Source organism: Lissotriton helveticus, chromosome 11 (assembly GCF_964261635.1).
Source record: "Lissotriton helveticus chromosome 11, aLisHel1.1, whole genome shotgun sequence".
NCBI classification, from domain to species: domain Eukaryota; kingdom Metazoa; phylum Chordata; class Amphibia; order Caudata; family Salamandridae; genus Lissotriton; species Lissotriton helveticus.
Window position 1 is genome coordinate 200,139,935 of NC_136072.1, and position 24,684 is coordinate 200,164,618.

Genomic DNA, 24,684 nt, shown 5'->3' on the forward strand with positions numbered 1-24,684 from the left:
TGCACTGCGCATGGCGACCTCTAAATTCAAACAAAAGCGGGCAGTAGCCCAACATGGGGATCTTTTGTCCAGTGTACGTTACTGGTCTCACATCCATGGGTAGGAGTGTTTCCTTGATCTTCGCCGCAAAGTTGTCTTCCCATACCTGCCTCTGAACAATTGAGATGGGTGCTCCGCTGTCCGCGATCATCTCCAACGGTATGCCCCCTATGTGCATGTCGAGTCGGGGCCTGTCTGTGTTGGAACCGTCCATCTCCAGAACTTGGACATCAATGTACAGGAATTCTTCCTCTTCACCTTTGTCTTCCTGATCACTGGAATCCTCTCTCTGATCATGGTCAACCAAACGCACTACTGCATTCTTCGGTTTCCTGCGACACACCTTCTCGTAGTGTCCAAAGATGTTGCAGTAGGAACACCTGGCCTTGAAGGCGGGACACACCTTGTCGTTTCCTAGATGGTTACTGCTTCCACACCTGTAACACTGGTTTTTTCCCGTTCTGTGTGTCTTGCTATCCGCCTGTGATTTAGTGGAGACGTCAGCTCTAGTTCCTCCCTGGGACTTCCGCGTCTCATTTTGCTTCCAACGGTCGTTTCTGTTTGGCGCCATTACTCTACACACTGCTTGCGATTCTTGGGCGTCTCTCTTCGCTGCTTGGGCACACCTTCTCGATAGCTCGGCTTTCTTGACCATCGCCCAGATCTCCTTGAGTGGAGCATCGCCATTCACCCACAATTTCTCCTGTATGTGGGTACTAGAGGTATGCATAATGATTTGATCCCTGATGAGTTCATCATGCAGTCCTCCAAATTTGCACGTGACAGCTAACTTCCTCAGTGCCACCACGTACTCGTCAACAGATTCGCCGCTCTTCTGTTTCCTCTGAAAGAAGTTAAATCTGTCGATGGCGACACACACCACAGGCCTGTAATGTGCGTCTAAGTCTTCGATGGCGTGATCAAACACCTCCGTATCCGTCGCGGCTCTTTCTCCTTTCACAATGGTGTCATAGATCCTGAGCCCTTCTGGACCTAAGTTATGGAGAAGGATTTTCTTTTTCCTCAGACTCGTGAATGCGGTTTCGCCTTCCTCTTCCAGCGCTTCCAGATAGTTGAGGAAGTACCTCTTCCAGTCTTCCCATTTTCTTTCTGGTTCTCCGCTTTTCGTGAGGAATGGGACTAGCTGGGTGAGGGACGTGCTCTGGCTCGCCATGGTTGGAGCTGTCTTCCCGGACTTAGGTGTGACGACAGTCTTCCTGGATGGACTCCCTGGGGCGCTTTGATCTCCTCCCTCGTCCTCTTCGTGCTCTCCCTCACTGTCCTCTCCCAGTCCACCCTCTGTGGTGATAGATTTCGTTCTTGAGCTGCCTCCTGCCTTCGCGGTCGATGGACCTGCAGTATCCGCCAGCGTGCACCCCTATTCTCTGTTACCGGGGCGCTGGTGAGGGCTCACCGTGATTTAATGGCTGGGTACCTTGTTGTGTTCCCTCAGGTGTCTTCTGCTGTCTTGCTGTGCCCTCAAACCTCATGGGGTGTCGTTTTCTGGTGCAGTGGCCTTCACAGGGCTTCGGGATAGCTATGAGGCTCCTTTCCGGCTTGTGGCTGTGCAGGCGCCCGTTTTCGCGCTTTTTTTTCGTCCTGCCGGCACCTCTGCCGCGCTCCGTTGTGCCTCCCACGCGTTATGCGTGCAACTGCTGGGGTCGCGTGATCGTTCGGGTGTTGGCCGTGATCCCGACTCGTCGCCACTGTAAAAATGTGCAAACACGGTAGTGAGTATGTAAATACTTTATTCCATGGAGCGCCGGGGCTGGCTACCTCTGGCGGTAAGCGCCAGAGAACAAATGTGGCCCGCCTACCACATCCGGTGACGTGGTTCCTGTTCCGCTCTTACAACACTAGAGCGCTACCACACAAGATACAAGGATTGCTTCTGTGTGTATACAGAGCATGTGGAGAGTTATTTATTGGCACCCCACCACTAACCTCTTTCTCTGTAGATACCTTTACTACCATCCTCCAACAGTGCACTCCATCTCTCTGTAACCCCACCCCCTCATGACCTCATCCTCAGACTCCCTCACTACCACCCTCCACCGGTGCCCCTCATCTCTCCGTATCTCCCTCCCTCCTCCAATGACCTCCTCGTCGGATTCCCTCACTGCTACCACCCAACAGTGCCCTTCATCTCTCCGAAGCCCCTCCCCTCAAGACTTCGTCCTCGAATCCCCTCAGTACCACCCTCCAACTGCACCCTCCTCTCTCCAAAGGCCCTCCTCATGACCTCCTCCTTGGATTCCCCAATTGCCACCCTCCACCAGTGCCCCTCATCGCCCCATAGCCTTTCCCCATATATTGACCTTCCCACGGATTCCCTCATTGCCACCCTCCAACAGTGCACCTCATCCTTCCGTAGCCCCTCCCCCAATGACCTCCTTCTCGGATTCCCTCACTTCCACCCTCCAACAGTGACCCTCATAGCTCCATAGCCTCCCCCCCTCATCACCTCCTCCTCAGACTCCCTTACTACCACCCTCCAGCAGTTCACTTCATCTCTCCGTAGCCCCCCCCCATGACATACTCCTTGGATTCCCTCACTGTCACCCTCCACCAGTGCCCCTCATAGCTCCATAGCCTCTCCCCCTCATCACCTCCTCCTCAGACTTCCTCACTACCACCCTCCAACAGTGCACTTCATCTTTCTGTAGCCCCCCATGACCTCCTTGTCAGATTCCCTTATTGTCACCCTCCAACAGTGTCCTTCATCTCTCTGTAGCCCCTCTCTCATATTCGATTTCATTTGATGTATAGCACTACTCATAGTGTAGGGTATCACAATACTTACTTCATGCAGAGACAATGAATCATACAAGTATGTAAATCAGTCTATAGGGAATGTCACATAAGCCAATGAGGATTGCAAGGTGTAGGTATCACATGTCATCCATACTGATGTCCATACTGGTGGGCAGCATGTTTTAAGAGGGTTTGGCCTGGAGAAGCCCAAACACAGGACTTAAAGCATACCCCAGTGGTTGCGGAGTTGGCTTTACTGATTAAAATGTCTATCTGCCAAAACAAACTCTTTATAGCAACATTAGAGTAATGAAAGACAGCGTAAATTCTAACTATATTTGAAAACCCAAAAAAATACATTCTAATTATGCCATTTAGGTTTGTATGCAGCTCTTTGATGTCAGTTCATAGGTCACTGTCCTATTTTAGGATTGTAACTTCTGTACTGCAAGTAACCCACTGAGCTATCCACATAAATACAGTTTATCTGCATTTAAAAATTAGGAACAGACATAATATTGCTCTCCTGCAGGATCATTAATCACCAGAGTTATCTGGACATTTTAGTAGTGTCTTGCATCCGTCATGATAACAATACAATGATATAAAATATACACAGCATACACGAAGTATGTCTCATGCTGGGCCCTCATAGATTTTTGAAAAAATAACTAATATACACATCCTCGAAGCATACATCTAGCTGGGCTTTTGCAGATAAAAAAAAAAACAGAATAGCCACACATTCTCTTAACTGCTCCGTTCAAACTCTGTGGCACAGATCTCATAAACAGCTGAAGGGGTCAGGAAAGGTGAATCTGGATCAACAAACTCCTTTTCTCCAGCGCTGAAATATCCACGCAGTAGGACAGTGCGCACACATTACCCGGTGCCAAAGAGGATTTCTCCCCTTCGCCATGCACCTTTACCTGCACAAGTGGGCGTGGACACAACCCACCTTCCTAAAAGGAGATGCCTGATTGGGGGTGCTGTGAGAAAAAGCCCAGGCCCAATCACGCAACTCCTAGAAAAATAACGTTCCGATGAACGTTTTATGCAGCTCTTTGATGTCAGTTCATAGGTCACTGTCCTATTTTAGGATTGTAACTTCTGTACTGCAAGTAACCCACTGAGCTATCCACATAAATACAGTTTATCTGCATTTAAAAATTAGGAACAGACATAATATTGCTCTCCTGCAGGATCATTAGTCACCAGAGTTATCTGGACATTTTAGTAGTGTCTTGCATCCGTCATGATAACGATACAATGATATAAAATATACACAGCATACACGAAGTATGTCTCATGCTGGGCCCTCATAGATTTTTGAAAAAATAACTAATATACACACATCCTTGAAGCATACATCTAGCTGGGCCTTTGCAGATAAAAAAAACAAAACAGAATAGCCACACATTCTCTTAACTGCTCCGTTCAAACTCTGTGGCACAGATCTCATAAACAGCTGAAGGGGTCAGGAAAGGTGAATCTGGATCAACAAACTTCTTTTCTCCAGCCCTGAAATATCCACGCAGTAGGACAGTGCACACACATTACCCGGTGCCAAAGAGGATTTCTCCCCTTCGCCATGCACCTTTACCTGCACAAGTGGGCGAGGAGATGCCTGATTGGGGGTGCTGTGAGAAAAAGCCCAGGCCCAATCACGCAACTCCTAGAAAAATAACATTCCGATGAACGTTTTAATTGCCGTGGCCTTTTGCTGTTGCCCCCTTGAGGTCAGGGCCACGGTTCTATAACCGGGCCTGCCTTGCCCACTGATCACTTTACCGCCGCTGCTGCCCCTGTGGCCCGCCACCCCGCTCCCACTTGCTTACCCCTGCCTTCCGCCTCCCGCCTCCTAGCTGCTCCTCCCTCCCATCTCCCCTTAAAACAGTGGCAGCCGCGCGGTGAGGAGAGGGACCCTTGACCTTCCAGTTAAGTCGCTCCCACCCGCTGCAGCTCCACCAGCGCTTTGTGCCTGTGCCCTTGGCTTTGTTCCTTTCTGCCCATTCCTGTGCGCTGTTTCCTCCCCCCCCTTGCCCACTGATCGATTTCCCACCGCTGCTGCCCCTGCGGCCCGCCCCCCCACACCTACTCGCTGACCACTGCCTCCCTCCTCCCGCCTCCCAGCTACTCCTCCCTCCCAGCTCCCCTTAAAACGGCAGCAGCCTCGCGGTGAGGAAAGCGACCCTTGACCTTCCAAGTAGGTCGCTGCCCCCCGCTGCAGCTCCACCAGCGTTTTGTGCCCTGTGCCCTTGGCTTTGTTCCTTGCTGCCCATTCCTGTGCGCTGTTTCCTCGCCCCCCCCTTGCCCACTGATCGCTTTCCCACCGCTGCGGCCCCGGCGGCCCCACCCCCCGCGGCCACTCACTGACCCCTGCCTTCCGCCTCCCAGCTGCTCCTCCCTCCCAGCTCCCCTTAAAACGACAGCAGCTGCGCGGTGAGAAGAGGGAACCTTGACCTTCCAGGTAGGTCGCTCCCCCCTGCTGCTGCTTCACCGGCGCTTTGTGCCCTGTGCCCTTGGCTTTGTTCCTTGCTGCCCATTCCTGTGCACTGTTTCCTTGACCCCCCTTGCCCACTGATCGCTTTCCCGCCGCTGCTGCCCCTGCGGCCCCGCCCCCCGCACCCTCTCGCTGACCCTGCCTTCCGCCTCCCAGCTGCTCCTCCCTCCCAGCTCCCTGTAAAAAGGCGGCAGCCGCGCGGTGAGGAGAGCGACCCTTGATCTTCCAGGTAGGGCGCTCCCCCCCGCTGCAGCTCCACCAGTGCTTTGATCCCTGTGCCCTTGGCTTTGTTCCTTGCTGCCCATTCCTGTGAACTGTTTCCTCGCCCCCCCTTGCCCACTGATCACTCTCCCGTCGCCGCTGCCCTTGTGGCCCCACCCACCCGCGCCCACACGCCCACACGCTGACCCCTGCCTCCCGCCTCCCACCTGCTCCTCCCTCCCAGCTCCCCTTAAAATGGCGGCAGCTGCGCGGCTGCGCCGTTGGGGCACCTAAGGCAAGCCCGTCTGCGCCCGTCCGCGCCTGGACCGCTCCCAGCACCAGAACCCCTGGCCCCCGCACCAGCCATGAAGACCGCCTCCGATACGACACCAGCACCCTCATCGCTCTCAACCCAGGACAAACCCCCGCCTGCTGCAGAGCCACCCTGAAGCACACCCACGGCCCCTTCGCCTGCCAGGTCTGCTGTTTCTCCTGCATTGAAGACGCAGATACACCCGACACGACAAAACACAACCAGCTCAGATGCATCCTGATCAACACCCGCTCCGCACACAAACATGCCGTTGAGCTCTGGAACCTACTCGACACCATATCTCCAGATGTCGCCTTCCTGACTGAGACCTGGATGAACGAAGCCTCCTCCCCAGACATCGCCATAGCCTTTCCCGACGGATATAAGATCGCCCGCAGAGACCGCACCAACGGAGTTGGAGGAGGAATCGCCATCGTCCACAGGAAAACCATCAGGGTCTCAACAAACACCGACAACACTCTCAGCACTGCCGAACACATGCACTTCCAGATCCACACGGACCCCAAGTCCACCCTAAGAAGCACCCTCATCTGCAGACCACCCGGACCTTGACCGCAATTCTGCGACGCCATCGCCGACTTCATCAGCATGCAGGCACTGACCTCCACCAACTACATCCTCCTCGGAGACCTGAACTTCCACCTGGAGAACAACAACGACAGCAACTCTGCCACCTTTACAGACAACCTCGCCAACCTTGGACTGGAACAGCTCATCACATCGCCAACCCACATTGCCAGACACACGCTTGACGCCATCTTCTCCTCTAGCCCACACGTCTCCTTCAGCCACATCTCCGAACCAACCTGGACCGACCACCACTGCATCCACTTCACCTTCCGGAAACCCGTCGCACCTCACCGCACCCTACAGATCCCCCGTCGCTGCTGGATCAAAATCACCGAAGTACAACTACAGACAAACCTTGCACTCAAGCCACCAACCAACCCCGACGAGGGTGCGCGCACCCTCAGACGATGGATGGACGGCTGCGCCAACACCTTAGCCCCGCTGAAAAAAGCAACCCTGAAAGACACCAACAAGAGAGCCAACTGGTTCACCCCGGAACACCTAGCGTTAAAGCGTACCTGTCGGAAGTTGGAGAACATATGACTCAGCGAGAAGTCATCGCACAGCCGCACAGCCCACAAATACGCCATCCGCAACCACCACCAGCTCATCAGGACCGCCAAGAGAACCTCCTTTAAGACCGCCTCGACAACAATGCACACAACAGCAAGTAGCTCTTAAACGTCGTGAAGGAACTCTCCAACCCCAGCTCCAATGCCAACGACATCCCACCTTCGCAAGCCCTATGCTACTCCCTCGCCTCCTTCTTCTACCACAAGATCACCGACATCCATGATAGCTTTAACCCCCGGATGTCCCTAACAGGCCCCAACATGCCGGAACAACCTAACCCCACCGACTACCCCCCCCTGACAACCTGGGCCAATGTGAGCATCGAAGACACAATCAAGACCATGGGCACAATCCACTCCGCTCGCCGCCTGAACCTTTCCCACACCACAGCTTCAACAAAGCGGTCAGCTTCATCACACCCCACCTACGCAACATCATCAACCTCTCCTTGGAGACCACGACCTTCCCTGAAAGCTGGAAACCCGCCGAGATCAACGCTTTACTGAAGAAACCCAAGGCGGACCTGAGCGAACTGAAAAACCTCCGGCCCATCTCCCTACTTCCATTCCCAGCTAAAGTAATCGAGAAGATAGTCAACATCCAACTCACCCGCTACCTCAAAGACAACAGCATCCTGGACCCCTCCCAGTCAGGTTTCCGCAGCAAACACAACACCGAGACCGCCCTCATCGCCGCCACAGACGACATCAGGATACTACTGGACAACGGCGAGATGGCGGCCCTCATCCTCCTGGACCTCTCCGCCGCTTCGATACCGTCTGCCATCGCACACTACGCACACGACTCCACGACGCAGGGATCCGAGACAAGGCCCTGGACTGGACCTCCTCCTTCCTCTCTGGCAGAACCCAGAGAGTCCGCCTCCCCCGTTCCAATCCGAAGCCTCCGAGGTCATCTGCGGCGTCCCTCAGCCCAACGCTGTTCAACGTCTACATGGCGCCTCTCGCACGCATCGCCCAACATCACGACCTCAGCATAATCTCCTACGCCGACGACACGCAACTGATCCTCTCCCTCACTGAGGACCCCCTCACTGCCAAATCCAACCTACACCAGGGAATGAAGGCCGTCGCCGACTGGATGCAGGATAGCCACCTTAAACTGAACACAGACAAGACAAAGATCCTCATCCTCGGGCCCATCCCCTCAGCGTGGGATGATTCCTGGTGGCCCACATCATTGGGGACCCCCCCGCACCCACCAGCCACGCACGCACCTGGGAGTCATCCTCGACTCGAAACTCACCATGACCAAACAAGTCAACGATGTCTGCTCCTCCTGCTTCAACACCCTCCGGATGCTCCGCAAAATCTACAGATGGATCCCGACAGACACAAGGAAAACAGTCACCCAGGTCCTAGTCAGCAGCAGACTCGACTACGGAAACGCCCTCTACGCCAGTGCCCTGATCAAGCTCATCAACAAACTGCAAAGAATCCAGAATGCCTCTGCACACCTGATCCTCGATGTCCCGCGCCATGACCACATCACCCCCCACCTGAGGAACCTGCACTGGCTCCCTGTCGACAGAACAATCTCCTTCAAGCTCCTGATCCACACACACAAGGCACTCCACAAGACCGGCCCAGCCTATCTCAACAGTCGACTCTCCTTCTACGTACCCAGCAGAAATCTCCGCTCCGTAGACCTCTCCCTGGCTACCATCCCACGCATCAGCAGTACCACAGCCAGAGGCAAATCCTTCTCCCACCGCACCGCCAAGACCTGGAACACCCTCCCCCTCATGTTACGACAAACCGAAGACCTTCTAACCTTCAGGAGACAACTCAAGACCTGGTTGTTCGACCAGTAGCTACAGCACCCCCTTCCTCCCAACCCCTCAGCGCCTTGAAACCCTTGCAGGTATGTAGTGCGCTTTACAAATTATATGATTGATTGATTTGGCATTGGGGTTGTGCCAAAAATGTAGCACAATCCCGATGCAAAATCTGGGAGTCAACTACTACATTTTTTTTTTTAAACACTGCCTCAAAGAAATTGGCAACAAGGAGCAGGCAGGCACCTAGAGCCAAATTTCGGGGGGGGGGGGGGGGGGTGAAAAAGATTTCGGGGGCTAATTCTTCCAGCCATAGGGCTCTAAGAAGGGGTGAAAACACAACAAAAGCCTCATTACCAAGTAAATGGTCTTTTAAAGACCTTTGAAGTGCTCGGGTGCGGCTGCAAGTAGAAGATCGCCAGCCTGCAAAGCTGTCTCAGCCGGGCTGACACACATGAGGGGGGACTGAAGCCCGGTGAGCTCAATGGGTGTTGCGCACCTCACAAGGAGAAGCATGGTCGTAGATGTTACGCTTAATTGGTTGCAATGTCTACATTTTTAAATATTTGATAGGGTTAATGCATCTGCTGTGAAGGTGCCCAGTAAATCTCAGGGAATAGTAATAATGGTGAGATAACTCTGGTAGTTAATGCACTTGCTGGAAAGATCTGTGTTTTGTGAAGTCCCAGATTACAAGTACTAGAGAAGATAAATGTGTCTCCTGCAAAGCACATCATCTAACACTCAGATGACAGATTTTTATGTTATGTAGATAGTAAAGTGGGTCGCCTTTTAGCACAGAGATCCTTTTGTTACCTGCAGTTCATAAATTGTAATCAGGGCTCCCGGTTTTATGGTATTTCTTTTTTAACATTCCTGTCTGTATTTCTATATATTTATTTTTAGAACATTTTATCTGTACTTATCCATATATTTTTTATGTTTTGTGTATAAATGAAGTTGTAAAACTGTACATCTCCGTATTTATTTAATTGATAGACACATACTCATACTTTGATGTCGGTTGTGACTATGCTATTTAAGATGCCAAATATTAGGTAACAATAGATCCACCAAATATTAGCATTATACCACAAATGCATGTTGTCTTATGCCACTATTTAAAGAAATTTGATCCTGTTTTTTAATTTCCCATGCTGTCCATCTATTCTTGAAAAACAGTATGAAGAGTCACTTAGAAGAAGCACAATTTTCTGTGTTTATCTAATTTTAAAGATAAATGCATACAGAAAACACATTGTTTTCTGTCTGTATTTATCTGTAAAAATCCGTAAAAACGGAAAACAGGGAGCCTTTATTGTAATCCTTCTAAAATACCACAGTGAAGTATAAAGGACATGTGACTCTTACACCTTCTAACTCTCACTGTCTCATGTAACTCATCTTGTACATAGATTCACACATGTTCATGATTTATTGTCAATGTATAATATGTAAGTTACTTAAAGAGCTCTGACCCCCTTCATTGGGTTGCATAGCACTATAAAAAGAATAAAATAGTGCTATTGAAATTTTTATTTGTGTAAATACTGGGAGAGACAAACACATCTGACATTCATACAGTGCATGCATCCCCTATATACAGACAGAACAAAGGTAAAAGCATGCCTCTCTTAAGTAGTTGTGAACAGATAACAAGCTATGTGCCTTTGTTTCCCCTCCATGGCATTTACATTTAAGTGTGCGGTTCCAGGCCACCTCCTGTCAGGATATTCAAACAAAGGGAGGCCTGATGACCCCTTAAATTCGGCCAGCTGGAAGTGAAAAAAGGCTCCCTCACTGCCTGCACATTGCTTCTGGGAATGGAAAGCAGACAATGTGCAGGCCCTGCTGAACGTGTCCCGGTGTCTGAAAATGACATACGTCAGCATACTTCTCTGTGGCCCGACTTCTTTGCAGGGTGGACGGCGTCCTCCCTCTGAAAAGAGTGGGTGGACATCGTGTACCTGCGTGTACCCCCGACTTGTGCCCTGGGTTGGTCACGTATTATATGGTGTTGGTAACCCGAGGCAGAAAATGGCGAGACAGTGCCTAATTTAAAAAATAAAATAAATGCGCAAATTCATAGTCCCAACTCGGGCGTAGCTGTTAATTGTGCAGCAAGTGCAGTGGTGCCAGTGCCGAACGTGCACATTACACCCAGCTTATAGCTGCCTTCTACTACTGAACTCAGGAGCATATTGACAAGCCCCTAGCGCCACGGGAACATCACTTTTTGTGATGTTTCCGTGGCGATAGGGTCTTTGCCTTATGTAACGCGGAGAGGCCGTCAAACCCCCGGCTCAGGAACTCCTCACCCCCAAGCAGGGATTCATCATGTGACCCCCCCCCCTCTTGTCTCCACAGCATAACGATTGGAGTTGTTCGCTAGAGCTCTGCTGCTCCCGGGACGAGGAAGATGAAGACGGCAGCCTCTTTAACTGGCGCAACCTAGAGGAGGAGGAGGAGGAGGAGCCTACAGCAGAGTCAAAACCGGAAGCTGACGGCACCCAGGTGTGCTTGTTCACCGGAGGCGTTGGAGGCGAGTGTGGAGCGGAGTCGAATGAGGAGTCAGAGAGAGCAGCAAGAGAAGAAGACGTGGGAGAAAGAACTGATTTACCATCAGCGGAAGGGAGGAGAAGAGACCCGTTGGCGGCGCGGGAGCCAGGAGGCCATCGGCAACACGAGCCGCCCAGCCGCACGCCAGGAGGTGTGTGGCTCACAGAGGTACGGAGCCATATAGCGGGCTGGGTGGAGAGAAGGGGGAGGTCAGTCCTGTGACCTGAGACCCTGTAGAATAGCCCGGTATCCCTTTCCTACACTACCCCGTCCTATCACCCGTTTGTAAAATAGCACGAGTGGTGTTCCCTCACTCCCTTTCCCTTGTAGTAATCACGAGATTGAACTCAGGACTGATACGTGTCCTTTCTTCCTTTCCTCCTCTACGGCTCGCCTACCACCATTACGGAGTCGGAAGAGGTGCGGTCCCGGAGAAGCCCTCGTTGTGGCCCAAGGGAAGAAGAGAGCATCCGACCAAAAAGGAGAACTGTCCGAAGCCGATCACCCCGGAGGCCCCCTTGGAGAAAAACTTGCACAGACTATCTGTATTCCCAAATAAAATCTGCAATCACTAAAACACGCCTCCTGCCACCTTATTTATAAGGCAGCGTGCCCCCTTTCACACTATGCTTAGCGTGAAAGTGGTGGGCAGTGCTGTTGCAGAGGGCGTTCCATCGCAACACCCATTGATTTTGACGCTGCCTCCTATTTACAAGGGCAGCATAAATAGGAGGCAGCACCAAAATTAAGTCCAGGGAAAACCTGCTCTTAACTTGGCAAAATGAGGAGAAATGCTTTATTACTTCTCGTTTTTGCAGCACACATGCAAAATGCCTTGGAAAGTTTAAGTTCAGGAAGGTGACCCTTCCTGCACATAAACAGTCCTTCAAAAACATGAAATGTTGTAACTTCCATGTGTGCTGCAATAAACAGCACACATAGAAGTGACAAAATTGTATTTTAAGATTGTTTATGTGTAGGAAGGGGGACCATCCTGTACATAAACACTTTTCCCCTGCACACAAACACCCTTGCACTATGGTGCAAGGGTGCCTGCGTTGGCGCTACACTGCTAAGTGTAACACCAGTGCAGGGGAACTGCAAGTCTGCATCATATCCTTGTAAATATGGTGCAGCCTTGCATTTCTGAAGTGGTGGAGTGAGGTGTTAAGCCATGACGCCTCACTCCGAAATTTCTTTGTAAATATCCCCCTCAGTACTCTAAATGAGCCGGTAGTATACTCACAGGTACTGACTACCAGCACATATTATTTTTATCACTCTGAGTACCAGCATATCTCTGCTGCCAAGGAGAGTATTGATACTCATGAAATGGAAGGGTCATTGGCTGCTTATGCTGTTGAGCACGAGGCTCTCACAGTGGAACAGCCAAGGCTCTTCTGTATCCCTGAGTTGTGTCCATTGAACTATTCAAAAGGGCTCATTTGCATTACGTCTGTGTATTCGCCATCACACTGTGTTTGGCAGAGCAGGGCTCATTCAGGCTCTGTGTTTCTCAAACACATTTACACTATGGTGCGCATTTGTGCAACTGCAGGAATCAAGGCAGTCCTTGATAGTGGCATGAAAGAAAGCCATGGGCGGTAAGATACCTCTCAACCTTTTGCAGTTACATCTTTGGGATTTTGGGGGCCCTGGGCTGAATGTATTTTTGGGGCCCCTGTTTGGAACCGTCTCAGATTTATGATTTAATTTCAGCTCCTTCATGCCCTCTTTGGCCAGAGGTAACTGACAGTACCCAGGCACACTGGTCCAAATTCTAAATATGTTTGCATGTAATACTCAGGGATAGTGACGTGTGTTTTCAATATTGTAAAACTGCAGCAGCTCACCAATATTATTGCAAACACTCTCTTTGACACCCTCCCATTTCTCATATGTGTGCTCCTATTTAATCGTAAAAAAGACTATTTTTTATGGACTTTGCATGAAAAAGAAACCCGACATTTCTCTGCACAATGTCTGTAATAGACTCTCACACATCACTCAACTTAAAACTAAATTAAAGGAAAATGGTATTTAAAATAATGTGTTTTAGAATTATTCAGGTTTATCAGGTCAAGACTCTGCAGAACCAAGCTGGCTGTATCAGGCCCCCCTGAAAGTCTGGGGCTCTTGGACAGACCCCACTTTTTCCATGCCTTAAAATGTCTCTGTCCTTTTGCAGAAGTTTAGTGCTGGAAGTGAAAAAAGGCTCCCTCACTGCCTGCACATTGCTTCTGGGAATGGAAAGCAGACAATGTGCAGGCCCTGCTGAACGTGTCCCGGTGTCTGAAAATTACATACGTCAGCATACTTCTCTGTGGCTCGACTTCTTTGCAGGGTGGACGGCGTCCTCCCTCTGAAAAGTGTGGGTGGACGCCATTTAACTTTTGTAGTAGCTTACTATATATGTTTTACAATCATAAACTCTTATAAAATACTTACAGTCACTGGATGATGTCATGAGTGATATCATTTGAGATGTCATCAGTGATGTCACTGACCATGTCTTGAGTGATGTAATATGTGAGGATCATAAGCAGTGCATTATGAGGCGTAAGCAATAGTTAGCTCAGGTAACTATAACTGCTGAATTTTACTAGTCTTGTATGAGTGAAATATGAGCCTAAATAAAATGGTCCTGAAACCTTTGTTTTTTCAGTGAATTTATAATGGGTTTTTTTAAATTCTATTTCCTAGCTAAAACATCCTTGTAACATTTTTTCCAGTGAATTTCAATGGTTTTTTAATGTTATTTCCTAACTATAACATCCATTGAACCTTTGTTTTTTTTAAGTGAATTTCAAAGGTTTTAAAAATATTTAAAAGTGCATAAGAGTCTCAGTTGGTTGTGTGAGTGAGTGAGTGAGTGTCTCATCTGTTCCGCCTCGCATTACTGAATTGCAGATCACTGCCAAAACATGCGATCGAGCTCCACATGCTCCTGGAGGAACGAGACCTTGATGTGCTCTTCCTGTCGGAGACATGGATGGATAATAGCTCGGAGCCTGACATTATACGGGCTCTACCCCCAACTTTGCTATACTGAGGCAAGATCGCTCAGAAGGCCGGGGGGGAGGTATTGCTATTATCTATAGGAAAATTTTGACCTGTAGAACAGAAGAGATTGCAATCTCAGGGGCTGAAAGCCTAAAGTTTGCAATTTCTTTTTCCCCTACCTGCACTTTATCTGGATTTATGCTCTATAGACCCCTATGGCCAATTCTGTGAGGAAGTTTCTATTAATGCAATAAATTGTGCAAGCTCTACCCCCAACTTCACCATTTTAGGTGATTTTAATATCTATTTCGATGAGCCTGACTCTCCAGCCTGTCGTAATATGAACTCCAATTTGGAAGTGCTCCAATTGAAGCAAATAGTTACAGGTCCAACGCATAAAGCAGGACACATCTTGGATCACTGCTATACCAATATAGATACCCTTAGTTTTGACAATTCGATTAGAGTTCCCTGGTCTGATCATTCACTATTACTTTTTTCCCTGACCCCGGAGGAACAGCATGAACCAGCAAATATTACCAAGAGGGCAACCCGAGTCTGGTCTAAACTCCCACCCGACAGTTGGAATATGAACCTTAAGAAAACGCTACCCGATTCAACGAATGATCCTTTGGAGGCTGATGCGCTGTTTAACCAATGGGTGGAGGCTTCTTTGGATCTCACCCTTCCTAAGAGCAATTTATCCCACAGAAGCGGCGGAAACAAAAAACCATGGTACACCCCGGAGCTGAAAGCTCTCAAGTTGCTGTGTAAACAACAGGAGAGAAGCTGGAGCAAAGATTACACTGCAGCCTGTAAGGAGAGCTATAGGCTAGCCTTAAGGAAGTATAAACAGGAAATTAAAACTACACAATCCAACTACTTCCAGATAAAAATGAGCTCAGCGGCCAATGCGCCTAGAGAAATTTTTAAAATTTTCAAATCTCTTGTTGCCCCCCCTGTTCCTACAGCTGACCCTGGCCAACCAATTACTTGCTAACTTCTTTTCCACAAAGGTGACTAATATATTTTCATCCTTTCAACACCCTCCCACTGAATCTACCTTACTCCCCTATGTGGGCGTAACTGAGCTCAAGCAATTTGCCCCTCTAGATGGCCCGACTACAAGATGCTTCTAAAAAATCTAAAATCCGGTTCTCCTCTAGATCCGGCACCTCCAACCATACTGAACCTGGTGTCCGATACTGTGAGCCCAGTGATTCAGGAGGTGATTAACTCCTCCTTAGCATCAGGCATCATGCCTCCTTCCTGGAAACAGGCAAGAGTTAGGGCCTTGCTAAAGAAGCCCAATCTTAATCCAGAAGACTGGGCAAACTACCGACCTATATCTGTTTTGCCAACTATTAGCAAACTTGCTGAGAAGCATGTAAATTCCGTGCTCTCTTCCTTCTTAGAGGTTAGTAACTCCCTACACCCCACACAGACAGGTTTCAGAAGCAAGCAGGGTACTGAAACAGCCTTGATCACAGTGGTGGAAGACACAAGGAAGATCATGGACAGTGGAAGTTGTGCGGCCATATTACTCTTAGATCTCAGCGCGGCCTTTGACACCGTGAATCATTCAATTCTGATTCAGATGCTAAGAGAAGTAGGTGTCACGGGCCAGACGCTTAATTGGCTGTGCTCCTTCCTGTCCGACAGGTCGTTTGCGGTGGTTGAGGATAATGTATCCTCCCCCCAAATGCGTCTACAGTGTGGTGTTCCCCAGGGTTCATCCCTCAGCCCTACCTTATTTAAGATATATATGAGGCCGTTGGCCGAGGTAGTGTTGCCCTGGGGGGTACAACTGGTGACATATGCAGACGACACCCAGCTCATCATCTCCTTGACTACTCAAGCCGCCCCGTATGATAATCTTTCCACCTGCCTTGACAAGATCCATGAATGGATGGATAAATCCTTCCTAAAGCTAAACGGTGCGAAAACGGAGGTGATGATGCTGGGATACAACCCACCCACCACTGTTGAAAATTGGTGGCCTGCCAGCCTTGGCCAGCCGCCCCCACCAAAGGAGCAAATCAAGAGCCTGGGGGTCTGGCTAGACCCAGCTCTGAACTTTGCGGTACAGGCCCGGAAGGTAGCAGGTACCTGCCTCGCTCTGATCAGGCTACTGAGAAAAATTGTTAAGCTCCTTCCTTTTGAAGCTAGGAAGATCATGGTGCAAGCGCTGATCTTATCACACCTAGATTATGCTAACGCACTATACCTCGGGACTCCTCTAGGGACAGTTAAAATTCTTCAGACAGTACAGAATTGTGCAGCACGAATGCTGTTGAATGTCCCACGAAGGTCATCCGCTAAGCCTGGATTGCGCCAGCTTCACTGGCTACCAGTGCAACAGAGAGTGGAATTTAAAGCCTTGACTATGGTACACAAGGCAGTCAATAAAATCGGACCAGCACTTATTCAATCAATGTTCTGCCCATATAACCCCAAGCGGACTCTGAGATCCAATAACAAAAATGTGCTTGTGGTTCCCAAAACAAGGAGAGTGCGTACGGGGAGAGACGTTTTTCCTTACAAGCCACAAATTTATGGAACAACCTCCCCGAATCAATCAGAATGGAAGTAAACCATTTAAAATTTAGAAAGTTGCTAAAAACCTTCTGTTCGCTTAAACCTCAGAGAATGGAATGAGCTTATAGCGCTGGGATGCCTCCGGGTAGCCATGCGCTATACAAATGCGTAATTCATTCATTCATTCTCAGTGGGCGTGTGAGTGGGTGTGTGAGTGTCTGAGCGGGTCTGGGAGTTACTGCATAAGTTGCTCACTGAGTCTGTGAGTGGGTGCATGAGCATCTGAGTGGGTGCATGAGTGCCTGAGTGGGTCTATTAGTGGGTGTGAGAGTCTCTGATTAGGTTTGTGAGTACCTCCATGAGTTTGTGAGTAAGTCTGTGAGTGAGTGCATGAGTGTTTTTAGTGGGTCTGTAAGTGAGTGTACATGTCTGAATGGGTCTTTGTATGGGTGCATGAGTGTCTGAATGGGTTTGTAAGTGGTTGTGAGAGTGTCTGAGTGGTTCTGTGAGTCAGTGCATGAGTGTCTGAGTGGGTTTGTGAATGGGTGTGAGAGTGTTTGAGTGTGTCTGTGAGTAGGTGCATGAGTGTCTAAGTGGGTCTATGAGTGCATTTGAGAGAGTCTGAGTAGGTCAGTGAGTGAGTGGATCTGCGAGTGTCTGAGTGGGCCTGTGAGTGGGTGTATCAATGTTTGAGTGGGTCTGTCAGTGGGCATGTGAGTGCCTGAGTGGGTGTTTAATTGTCTCTGTGGGAGTGTCAGTAGCTGTGCCAGTGACAGGGCCACAACACGACCACACCTGCCCCTTTATCCATAACGAGTCCACAGTTTTGCAGAAAATGTCTACCTAAGTAGAGTACTTTTTACTGGTTAATTACTAAGTGCTACCTCCTTGGGTAAATGTCCAGTATGTATTAAACACTACAGCTGTTTAATGGAGTACGAGGAAATGTCACAAGTGACCTTTTGAGTGTTTTGGCAATGTGTAATAACATGAATATTCCTATTAAGAAGACAACAAGAGTACAGAGAGGTAAATCTCCACCAAGCAAGGGTAATTTCTTTGAACTATATGCAGTACGTGCTACATTGTTTGAAGGAGATGTCCTCATATTCCTCAGCATCAAGAACACGTCCCCAAAATTGGCAGGAAAAGTGCTGAAGCTTCTTTTGGTAAGCAGTCCATCATCCTGTCAAAAGGCGGGAAGACAATTAGATACTACTAAAGGTGGATGTGGCAGGACCAAATGGGCGGAACATCAGGTGATTTTGCCCATTGTATAGCCATTTTTAAGGGAAAACTATGGACTCTGCTCTCAGCAGGTAAGGACAAGAAGGAACACACACCTCACAGTCACTACACAGTGCACTCAAATAGATCAACAATGCATTCACCTCCACAAAAAAATGCATATCGTCTTTCAATGTGGAATTGCAGAGAAAACACACTTACTTTGCCTTTATCAATCCCATGAGGTCAGGGTAATTTATCCTTTACAGAAGTGGCGCTTCAATTGTGGCATCTGCTATGTTTATATATGTAACTGTTCCCGTTGAGGTTACATTTCTTTAAAAAGTACCACATGCCAGCTTCCTCTGTGACAGTTCTCCTGTCCAGCTTGCCTGCTGTCTGCTACACTCTGCTGTCTGTCTACCTGCTGGCCTCTGTTTGTGCCTCCTCTGCTCATGTCTAGCTCTGCATTACCTTTTCTTCTAGTTTTTCGGCCCTCTGTTTTGCCTTTCCTGCTCATTTTTCTACCCTCTGTTTTGCCCTCTTCAGCTCCATTTTGCCTTTTCTGTGTGTTTTTCAGCCCTCTCTTTTGCCTTTTCTGCTTGTTTTTCTGCCCTCTATTTTGCACTCTTCTGCTCTGTTATACCTTTGCTGCTCATTTTTCTGCCCTTTGTTTTGCCTTTCCTGCTTGTTTTTCTGCCTTCCGTTTTGCCTTTTGTGCTCATTTCTTTATTTACCCTTTGTTTTGCCCTCTTCTGCTCCATTTTGCCTTTCCTGCTTGTTTTTCAGCCCTCTGTTTTGTCTTTTATGTTCGTTTTTCTGCCCTCTGTTTTGCCCTTTCTGCCCCCTGTTTTGCCTTTTCTGCTTGTTTTACTGTACTCTGGTTTGCCTTTCCTGCATTTTTATATGCCCTCCTTTTTTCATTTTCAGCTTGTTTTTCTGCCCTCTGTTTTGCCCTTTTCTGCTCTGTTTTGCCTTCTGTGCTCGTTTTTCTGTCCTCTCTATTGCTTGTTATGTCTTTTCTGCTTGTTTTTCTGCTTTCAGTTTTGTTCTGTCTGCTCATTTTTCTGCCCTCTTTTTATCCTTTTTTAGCTAATTTTTGTTCCCGCTGTTTTACCTTTCCTGCTTGTTTTTCTGCCCTCTGTTTTGCATCTTCTGCTCCATTTCTGCCTTCTGTTTAGCCTTTTTGTGCTCTTTTTTGTTCCTTCTGTTTTGCCTTTCCTGCTTGTTTTTTTGCCCTTTGTTTTGCCCTCTTATGCTCCATTTAGCTTTTTCTGCTTGTTTTCAAGCCCACTATTTTGCCTGTTTTGCCTTTTCTGCTAATTTTTCTGCCCTCCATGTAGCCTTTTCTGCTTGTTTTTCTGCCCTTGTTTTGCCTTCATCTGCTCTCTGTTTTCTTTTCTCTGCTCGCTTTTTTGCCCTGTGTTTTGCCTTTCCTGCTCTCTGTTTTGCCTTTTCTGCTCTGTTTTCTCTTTTTTGCTCACTTTCTGCCTCTCTCCGGGCCGATTTCGGCACCGGGGACCACATCCCCCGGGCCTAGCCACATCTACCTGTGTGCCCAGGCCTCACCCAGGGCACCGAGTGTGCTTTGATGGGGACTGCGGGGGAGCCTTAATGCATGACAGCGGGCAGGGAAACAGATGAAAAATCCACTCCCAGCAAGCTGGAGCAGTTTGACAGCTCCGGCTTGCTGGAAGCAGGGTTAGTGTTGGCTCTCTCTTGGCCGTAGCTGTCATAGCTCCCGCCAAGGAAAAGCAAACTGCTATGTCAGAAGGGTCCGGCACCTCTCCAGATAGCAGGAGCCGACCCTGGTAGATGGCGGTCCCCAAGCCCATTAATGGCTTCAGGTGGGGGGCCGCGTGCCCCCCTCCTTTCACTGGCATGGGTCAGCCCCAGGGGGTGGTGGTGTCCGGGCTGTATATGGCCCGGGAGGGCATATGGCCCCTCCCACTTTTATATATTACATAGGCTCTGGAGAGGTGGTGGGCCCACCTCTTCCTAAAAAAACACAGAAATTCACCAGTTATAGTTAGAAGAACAATGCCTTTGTGTGGTAAAGGTATATGCATGGAAAGGGCATGCGTGGTAAAGGGATTGCATGGTAATGGATTTGAGGTAAAAGCATTGCATGGTAAAACAGCCTCGTAAGGGCTGTCTCCCATTTTGTCCAGCTCTTGACAGGTTGCTGCCATGACCACCAATGCTAATATGGACTTCCAGCTACAACCCCAGCTTCCTTGAATCTGAAACCTCAAGAGCATTGATAACAATTATGTGCTCTATCAGAATTGTCTCTGAGCACAGAGGAACAAAACAAGGACAAGTATAACGTATATTGGTCCACAACTGAACACAGCAATACCATATAATGGGTGATAGCTATTGCATTATAACTATTGATAAGTAATTCTCCATCAGACACTGTGGATTTGTTATCCCAGAGGGGGCATGAAGACTGGGACAGTGAGAGTGCCCAAACTTGCATATAGACTAATAGCAGGAATTACAGCAAACCACACATACATTGTAGGGGAACTCAAAATGGACTTGAGAAAACAAGATGCAGCAAATGCCAAGGCTGGGTGCAAACTCGTTTGAGTCAGAGACCCCAACAAGATACAAGTTTGCCAGGCTGTGAGTATTTGCATCTTGCTGCCTTTTGTAGTACCTCTGCCCTTGAACAACCAGAACAGGAAGTGATATCATGATATGTAGTTATGGGTGCCATCTTGGATTGGGCACCTGTGTGGTAACAGTTAGTGACCCTATAGGTAAGCCTGACATTTTGGATTGGAAAACATACTAACTGTTTGTACCCAAGCTCCAGCCATGTCCTATACGTGATGGCCTCGAATTTCCCCAGTGTCTCACTCTTACTGGAACTTTCCATTCAATGTCTATGGGCTGTTGTAAGGTGTGCAGACCCCTAACCCATCAGTAAGTTCTCATGGTATCACTCTCCACAGAGGGGACTGCTGGTTGAATAGGGTGACATTTAAAACAAGCATTTGCATTGCAATAGGCCTCGCATTAGGAAAGTTTGAGCTATTGGTATTGTAAGTTAAATTGTATTTATTTATGTGCTGGTTTTGAAAATAGCGAAAATAATAGCTTTGTTATTTACAATGCCAATAGTTATAACTTTCACAAATGTAACACCTATAGCATTTGTAATGCAATATGTGTTGTATTTACGTGACTTAGATGTATTGATATTACAAATAACAATGGCTTTTAATTTTTTTAAATAATTAATACTTAAATAAAAGTTATTGTAATTTATACTGGCAATAGCTTTAACTTTTGAAAATAACTTTGGTGAACATTATGTTCTGTGTATTTTATTGTGATGAAAATCCAAGAAATGAAGTGAAATATTAACATCTTTTTGTGACATTTGTAATAAAGCTTGAAACATTGAGAGAAAATATTTGAACCACTTGTTGTTGAATGGTTGCACAGATTGATGCTGTGGTGGCGCTGAGTGATGTTGTGGTGGCGACGAGTGATGCTGTGGCGTTCAGTGATGCTGTGGTAGCGCATAGTGATGTTGTGGTGCCGCTGAGTGATGCTGTGGTGGTGCTGAGTGATTCTGTGGTGATGCGATAGATAGAGTGAGTGCGATAGATAGAGTGAGGGCGATAGATAGACAGAGGGAGGGCGATAGATAGAGGGAGGGCGATAGATAGATATATAGAGGGCGATAGATAGATAGATAGAAGGAGGGCGATAGATAGATAGAGGGAGGACGATAGATAGATAGAATGAGCGCGATCGATAGATAGATGGAGAGATAGAGTGAGGGCGATAGATAGATAGAGTGATGGCAATAGATAGAGTGAGGGCAATAGATAGACAGATAGATAGAGTGAGGGCAATAGATAGATAGAGTGAGGGCGATAGATAGAGTGAGGGCGATAGACAGATAGAGTGAGGGCAATAGATAGACAGACGGCGATAGAGTGAGGGCGATAGATAGATAGATAGATAGATAGATAGATAGATAGATAGATAGATAGATAGATAGATAGATAGATAGATAGATAGATAGATAGATAGATAGATAGATAGATAGATAGATGGAGTGAGGGCGATAGATAGATAGAGAGATAGAGTGAGGGCGATAGATAGATAGAGAGATAGAGTGAGGGCGATAGATAGATAGAGAGATAGAGTGAGGGTGATAGAGTGAGGGCGATAGATAGAGTGTGGGAGATAGATAGATAGAGAGATAGAGCGAAGGCGATAGATAGATAGAGAGATAGAGTGAGGGCGATAGATAGATAGAGAGATTGAGCGAGGGCGATAGATAGATAGAGTGTGTAGTGTGGTTTCTCTGAGTTCTGTGCTGCCTCACGGTCCCGCACTGCTGCACCCTTGGTGTGCTGTAAACACTAATTGTGGAGTAGCGCCAAGAAGTGCAGAGGGTGTCCAGGGGTGCAGACAGGCACAGGAGCTGGCACAGGAGTGGCGCTTAATTAAAATTCATTAACGAACGAAGATGAAGGTGGTGCCGAGGGGTAACAACTAGAAGAGGCCTGAGGGCAGGAAGTGTGATAAGGGAGGGGGTAATGGTCACGTTTTGAATGCTCCCCTTGAAAGCCATCTATTCACGAAACGTTTTAGCGCGCATAAAACTTTCTTTCTCTCAATCCGGACAGACTGCGGTCAGCAGCAAGTGCTTAGCTCACTGAGTTATTTTACTATCAATGAATGTGTCCTTGTGTAACGTAACTGGTGCTGATGTAAAGCGCTCCAATACCTTAAGATCTAGTTCGCGCTATATGAATCCGTAAAAAACATGACTGACCACTGGGTATTACCCACAGATTGCATTCTCAGCAGCGTAGTTTATTTAGCTCACTAAGCTATTTTACTGGCAATGACCGACCAGTGTTTGTTATCCGCAGTACACAGATTTCATTCTCAGCATGGTGGAGTCAACCTTTCGATAGCATTCTTCAACCCAATTTAAAATAATGGATACGCACTTATTCAAAAGAACCAGTAGTATTGTGCTGAGGATCACACTGGTGACAGGCTGCAATCAGCAGTAAGCGTGGTTACTGGAAAGCCATTTTAAGTGAGAGAGAAGGAAGGCGAGAGATAATGGCCGATGCACAGCCTTCAACGCGTGAGGTGGCTTTCTCTGCAGTTCTCAGAGGAAGACACGGTGCCGCGTTACAACAATTTTATAGCTTTATCGTGTGTACACTGTTCATGATCAGAAATTAGTAAGAAAAGGAGCGCTTTTTTTCTGGGAAAATCTGCTGTGTTTAGATAACGAATGGACTTTAAACGTAGACGTGGCACTGCGATTTAAATATACGATTTAGAGTTGTTGAGCAAAACAGACCTATTGGCTTTGACAGTGCAAGTTTAGAAGTGCTTGACACTTCAAAAGTGGTCCACTCTAGCGCTCTTCAGCTAATTTTTGGAAAGGCAGAGATAACAAGACATGCGCAGCCGTGAAAGTCAGCCGTGAAAGTCGGCTGTGAAAGTGAAAGTGCAGCCGTGAGACGCGCTCTGTGGTGAGTGAAGGGGAGGGGCAGTTGCGCCAAAGGGAAGGCAGGAAAGGCAGATGGCCGCGCGTGCACGCACACGTGAAGCATGGGAGACATGTCCGGGTGGAGGGAAAAAAAAGAAAGAGCAGTGATGGTAAAACATTAAAGATGAAAATAAGTGAGTTATTGGAGTGACAAGTGCTTAGTTGATTTTTCATTAGAAAGTGTACTCACTTATCTCTTGGAATGTTTAACTGGCGTGGAGGTGGGGCGGGTAACTAATGAGGCAGTAAAAAAATTAAGTGCGTTATCGCTGCGCCGATATTATGAGCAGGCTTGGCTTCATCAAAGTATGGCGTTTCTTGTGTAGAGCAGAGAGGAGGGATAAGAGAAAGGAGACATGAGAGCGAGAAAGACGAGGAAAGGGAGTTAAAGTAAACAAGCTCTTAAAATCATCAGAAATACGACATTCAGGGTTTCCGGTGACCACCTGGAAAAAAAGCCTCATTTGAGCCTCTTTCTGCATAAGAGAGTTATTTATCTGCAGGTCGAAGTAAAGAGGCTTATGAAACGGCCTGCAAACTACCTGGATGAATAGATGATATAATCGCTGCGCCGATATTATTGAAGAACTGGGTTTTCTTAGAACCCAGCGGTGCCAGGGACACACCCGAAGTCTTTGGATTCTCCTGTCTTGGAATACAGAGACACGGAATACTTCTGGATGGCGTCAAAGATCAAATTTATTAGCTGCAGCTAGTAACAGTAAACCAAGCAATACAACATGGTGTACAACTCAGGAGACTGCTCAATTTTCGTAGAGCAAGACATCTCTTTTTATACATATTTTACTCATTACAAATGCACACCCACTGCGCAAAATTCTGACCAATAGGACACATTTTCTAACTGAGTATCACATTAACAAAAACCCAATTTACAGTAACCCAACCCAAAAGTTAAATAATAGGAATGTCCCAAATTCAATCTTTGCAAGCCGGACAAATTTATAATTGAAAAGCACAACCCATGTAATGTCAGAACATAAAGGAAATAGTAATAGATGCTGAACAAGATAAAA